The sequence below is a fragment of the Rhinopithecus roxellana genome, chromosome 8 (assembly GCF_007565055.1).
Source record: "Rhinopithecus roxellana isolate Shanxi Qingling chromosome 8, ASM756505v1, whole genome shotgun sequence".
In the NCBI taxonomy this organism is placed as follows: Eukaryota; Metazoa; Chordata; class Mammalia; order Primates; family Cercopithecidae; genus Rhinopithecus; species Rhinopithecus roxellana.
In genome coordinates this window covers 106439559-106444937 of record NC_044556.1, presented here as the reverse complement: position 1 = coordinate 106444937, position 5379 = coordinate 106439559, and the positions used below count along the sequence as shown (strand labels likewise).

The window sequence follows — 5379 nt, the reverse complement described above, 5'->3', positions numbered from 1 at the left end:
TTTTTCTCCTCACTGGTTGCCATTTGGGGGAAACAGCACTTGTGAACACCTGCCCATCTCCTCAGGTCCTGCCCGAAACCCCACCTGTGCCTTTGGAGAGAGACTGCCCCGAACACACAGCCCCAGCAACTGCATCTGCAGCCCCCAGGGCTTAATCCCCTTCTACATGGGGTTCAGCACATGTGAGTACACAGTGGGCTTGATTCCTGCCCTCTAGTCCCTGCCAGATACCCCATGCCCACCTCATTAAGAGAATGAGGCCACACGGACACACCCAGGCCATCATGGTGAGGGGTGTCTGGGGCCCTAATTGCTCATCCTACATTGCCGGTTCAGGGCCAGCTGTCTGGCCACATTCCTACCCTGAGGTGGGACACTGAGGACATTGTCCACTAGGCTCACTGGCCACTTTTAAAGTTCCAGAAACAGAGGGCCAACTGGTCCCCTGGAAGTTGGGTACATGGAATAAGCCAAGGCATGCATTCAGGAACAGGTTTCCTACCACGTAGCTGTCCAAAGCCCAGGGCAGCCTCAAGTTCATGTGAAGCCTTCCTGCCATGTCCACAGCCCATGCTGACCCCTCCTGGAGCCACTGGAATGCTTGTTCCTGGGCATGTGATAAGCCCAAGAGAGCTGCAGCCTTACAGGACCACTCTGCCCATTTGGCAGCAGCACCCAGAGGGCCAATAGAAAGAAGTAGGAGGTGAAAGCAGATGCTGTAAGGATGCTTTATCAGGTAAAATCACATACTATGAAAATGCTTTAAAGTGCAACAGGAGCAGATATAAAGCCACAAAGAAAAAGTATGTAGTGACACATGGCTATCAGAACACACTAAAGAATCCACATCACTTCCCCCCTTTATCCAGAAAAGCAGCTTCTAGGCCACCTCCTCAGCAGACTCCTCAAACTCCTCCTTGGCGTGGTGTCCTGGCACTGCTGGTACTCTGCCATAAAATTGTTCCCATTGCTCTCGGTCTCGGTAAATTCCATCTCATCCATGCCCTCGTACGTGTACTAGTGGAGAAAGGCCTTACACCTAAACATTACTGTGAACTTCTCCATAATACGCTTGAACAGCTCCCGGATGGCCGTGTTGTTGCTGATACCAGTGGCTGACATGTCTAGCCCCTTGGGTGTGGTGTCACAGGCGGCTGTTTGTACATTGTGAGGGAGCCGATGAGCACAGTGGCTGCTGTTCTTTTGAAGGCTGAGCATCTGCTCATCTACCTCCTTCATGGATATGCTACCTCTGAAAATGGCAGCCACCGTTAGGTAGCAGCCATGACAGGGGTCACAGGCAGCCATCACATTCTTAGCATCAAACATCTGCTGGATAAGTTCAACCACCGTCAGGGCCTGGTACTGCCGGCTACCCCAATTGGTCAGTGGAGCAAAGCTAGGCATGAAGAAGAGCAGCCGGGGAAATGGGACCATGTTCTTGGCCAGCTTCTGCAGGTCAGCATTCAGCTGGCCTGGGAAGCACAGGCATGTGGTGACCCCACTCATGGTAGCAGATACCAGGTGATTCAAGTCACCATAAGTGGGTGTGGGTAGTTGTAGGGTTCTGGAACAAATATTGTACAGTGCTTTGTTATCAATACAAAAGGTTCCATGTGCATTTTCTATGAGCTGGTGGATTGAGAGGATGGCATTGTAGGGCCCCACCACGCTGTCTGACACCTTGGGCGAGGGCAGGACGCTGAATGTGTTTATGATCCTATCTGGGTACTCTTCCTGCATCTTACTGAGCAGAAAGGAACCCATCCCAGACCCATCCCCCCACCCAGGGAGTGGGCCAGCTGGAAACCCTGCAGGCAGTCACAGCTCTCAGCTTCCCGCCTCGGTGTCCATCCCCAACTCCATCAGCTGCTCACTTTCTGGATAGTACCCCGTGGCCCAGTTGTTCCCGGCCACACTCTGACCTGTAAGACAGTATAGCCAGTCACTCGATGGCCAGGTATACAGTCATCAGTGGTCACTGCCACAATGCAAAAAAGGCCAAGTGTCACGTGTGAGGTGAAAGCACCATTCACCCTACACATGGAGCAGGTGGACCCCCTCCCCCAAAGTTACAGGACAGCAGCCTCCCCTGTTAGAAATTAAGCCAGTAAAACACCAAAAGCAATAGCAACAAAAGCCAAAACTGACAAATGGGATCTGATTAAACTAAAGAGCTGCTGCACAGAAGAAACTGTCAGAGCAGACAACCTACAGAATGGGAGAACCTTTTTACAATCTATCCGTCTGACAAAGGGCTAATATCCAGAATCTACAAAGAACTTAAGTTTACAAAAAAAAAAAAAAAAAAAACCATCAAAAAGTGGGTAAAGGATATGAACAGATACTTCTCAAGACATTTATGCAGCCAACAAACATGAAAAAATGATCATCGCTGGTCAGAGAAATGCAAATCAAAACCACAATGAGATACCATCTCACGCCGGTTAGAATGTCAATCATCAAAAAGTCAGGAAACAACAGGTGCTGGAGAGGATATGGAGAAATAGGAACACTTTTACACTGTTGGTGGGAGTGTACATTAGTTCAACCATTGTGAATGACAGTGTGGCAATTTCTCAAGGATCTAGAACCAGAAGATGCCATTTGACCCAGCAATCCCATTACTGGGTATATACCCAAAGATTATAAACCATTCTATATAAACACGCACACGTATGTTTATTGTGGCACTGTTCACAATAGCAAAGACTTAGAACCAACCCAAATGCCCATCAATGATAGACTGGATAAAGAATGTGGCACATATACACCACGGAATACTATGCAGCCATAAAAAACGATGAGTTCATGTCCTTTGCAGGGACATGAAGCTGGAAACCATGCTCAGCAAGCTAACACAAGAACAGAAAACCAAACACTGCATCTTCTCACTCATAAGTGGGAGATGAACAATGAGAACACATGGACACAGGGAGGGGAACATAACGCACAGGGGCCTGTCAGGGAGTAGGGGAAGGGGGAAGAGACAGCATTAGGGGAAATACCAAATGTAGATGACAGGTTTATGAGTGCAGTAAACCACCATGGCACATGTATACCAATGTAACAAACCTGCACATTCTGCACATGTATCCCAGAACTTGAAGTATAATAAAAAAAGGAGGAAAGAAATTAAGTCAGGAGCCAAACCTGAGACAGCCTAACAACAGACCTCGCTGGAGGTGGCTCCTGCCCATTCCCAGGGAAAGCAGCAGCCAGGCCCCCACTCAGCTCCCTGCAGGGAGATTACATCAGCAGCTCCTCTCCTCCGGCAGACACCGGGACCTGCCTCCCAAAGCCGGTTGAGGAGAGGGAGATTGAGCGACTCAGAGGATAGGAAGGTGTTGAGGGGCCCTGGCTCCACAGTTCCCACAGCCATGACCTTGGGGCACTCCTTGACTTTGAGCTGCCCTGGCTAAGGAGCCACACACCAGTCTCTACCCACAACTCACAGAAAATGAAGTTGTCCGGCCTGAAGATCCGCCTGAAAGGCCCGGAGCGCATAGAGTTCAGGGTGCTCGGCTCCAGATCAACTAGCACCGCGCCAGGCACTTACCTGCCACCTGAGGGGGGCAGAAGGGCATCAGCGAGGGGAGGACCACTGTGCCCAGGAGGGCAGTGGGGGAAGGACTGGGGTCTCACCGCTGGCCTCGCACGTTGGTACACTACAGCAGCAGGTGCCCGTGGTAGGTGCCAGGGGAGTCCATGGCACGTTCATCAGAGATCACCTCCCAGAACTGCAAGACACACGAGGGGCCAGACAGGCCAGGGCTGAGTTAGGACAGGGAGCTGAGGCTCCCCAGTCCCTCTCCCACCCCCTCCCCAGGCCACCGGGTCCCTGGGGGTCCGCCCTGGCCGCCAGGCCAGCCTCCCAGCTCCACCGGGCCCGGGGCAGGGAGCCCAGGGGTGGCAATGCAGGGGCGCCGCCCCCGCCACTGCCAGCATCTTCCCCGGCCACCCGGCAGGCCCGCGCTGGGCCCTCAAGGCCCCCCCCACCCACCCGCGCCAACCTTGCCTCCGATTTGCTTCCCGCACTGCCCGGCCTGCGTGAGCACCATCTCCCTCATGGCCAAGGCGGGACTAGGGTAGCAGGAGAAACGCGAGGAGGAGGAGCAGACAGACGCGCAATGACAGGGCCTGTGCTCCACCAACGCTGAAAGAGCCCCACGCCCACCTCCCCCAGTCTCAGATTGGGCTCCCAGAATAAGCAACAGCTTTACTTCCACACACCTGTGAATCCCTTGGCGTTTAATGTCTGTTGGAGAGCTCAGGTGACCTTGCCGTGGTCCTTTCCACGCTGGGGAAAGCTGGTCAGCTGGAGAACTTCCTCCCACGTCTTTAGTAAGACTAAATCCCTAGCTGAGCTGAAACTGAATTTTCCTCCCCTGTGGGAGGGGAAGCCTCTTGTTTCTGTATTCACAGATTGCCTTCGCACCTGTCCTAGACTGAGGACATATTTTGTAATTGATGAATCCTTTCCTCTATTAGGAGATCTGTGGTTAGGAAAGGCCTTCCATATGACTCAACAGGACTTATGTAAGTTTTCCTTTGGAGCAGTTCAAACCCGCAGTAAGCTATGGGTGTTAGGGATAGTCAGGCCTCTGTCTTAGCTAGAGTCTTCTTTACAGTATGACCAGTCCTTTCACCTGTCCAGAGGGCTGTGGTCTCCACGCAGAGTGAAGGTGATACTGGATTCGTAAAGCTGAGGATAGGTGTTGGGATACGCCTGCTGTGAAAGATGGGCCACTGTCACTTTGCAGGCTTTTGGATGACCCAAACTGAGGAATTATTTCTTCCGGTAAACGCTTTTCAGATAGGGTGGGGAATGCCTTGGTCTAACCAGCGAAGGTATCAGTGAGCATTAGCAAATATTTGAATCCCCTGCAGAAAGGGTTGTGAGTAAATTGGAGTTGCCAGTCCTCACCTGGATAGGTTCCTCAGTATTGGACAGATTTAACTGGAGGAGTAGAAAGTTGCTGGCTGTGTGGGTTGTTTCAGGCACAGGGCTTACAGGGCTGAGTCATCTGTTTTAGTGTCTTGAAAAGATTTATCCCCACAAACGAATGAGACATTCACTGAAACAAAGAATCCTTCTAGGGTGGAAAGAATCATGAAAGTGGTGAATTGTTTTCCTATGATTGGTACTTGGCATTAGTAATTTATTACCATCAGCCAGCCAGAGGGGCCCTGGACTAAACTGCAATCCCTGGCCCATTTTAGTTCTTCAGAGAATTCTGGCCCAGCTCTACATGTGCTGACCAGCGTGCCCATCAGCTTCATTACCCCTTTCAGTGCAGTGACCTTGGCTGCCGCATCTGTGAGAGCATTTGCTTTTACATGGTCAGTCTCTCTTTTGATGTCATCTGCAGTGAATTG

At 51.4% G+C, this 5379-nt stretch overlaps 1 pseudogene; it reads right to left on the bottom strand.

Moving 5' to 3' along the window:
* Positions 1–880: 880 nt before the first annotated feature.
* On the bottom strand, positions 881–4070 carry LOC104679227 (annotated as a pseudogene).
* Between the last annotated feature and the right edge of the window lie 1309 nt (positions 4071–5379).